Below are 266 nucleotides of genomic sequence, written 5' to 3' on the forward strand. Positions count from 1 at the left end.
CTGAGTGGAATATGACTTAAATTAGGAGAAAGTTTAACAAATAGAGCATCATAACAGCATTAATCCCCAGCTTCCCAGTATGGACAATTCGCCATAGAGGTGAAGGAAAGGTAATTTATCTGGAAGAGTGAGGGGGAGGCTGTCACACTTGGGCTGCATGAATTGAAATTGTATTTGGGATCTGACAGTGATATTATTCATTTACTAAGTTCCTCTTCCCTGCCAATGTTTTACTTTGTATTATGTGTCCTTTGGAAGTAGACCAG

The 266-nt window shown here is 39.5% G+C and overlaps 1 protein-coding gene across 1 annotated transcript in view; it reads left to right on the plus strand.

Moving 5' to 3' along the window:
• LOC119593973 (putative nuclease HARBI1) overlaps window positions 1–266 on the plus strand; it is a 7,153-nt gene that overhangs the window by 665 nt on the left and 6,222 nt on the right. The window lies entirely within an intron of this gene.

This window comes from Penaeus monodon, chromosome 33 (genome assembly GCF_015228065.2).
Source record: "Penaeus monodon isolate SGIC_2016 chromosome 33, NSTDA_Pmon_1, whole genome shotgun sequence".
Taxonomy (NCBI): Eukaryota; Metazoa; Arthropoda; class Malacostraca; order Decapoda; family Penaeidae; genus Penaeus; species Penaeus monodon.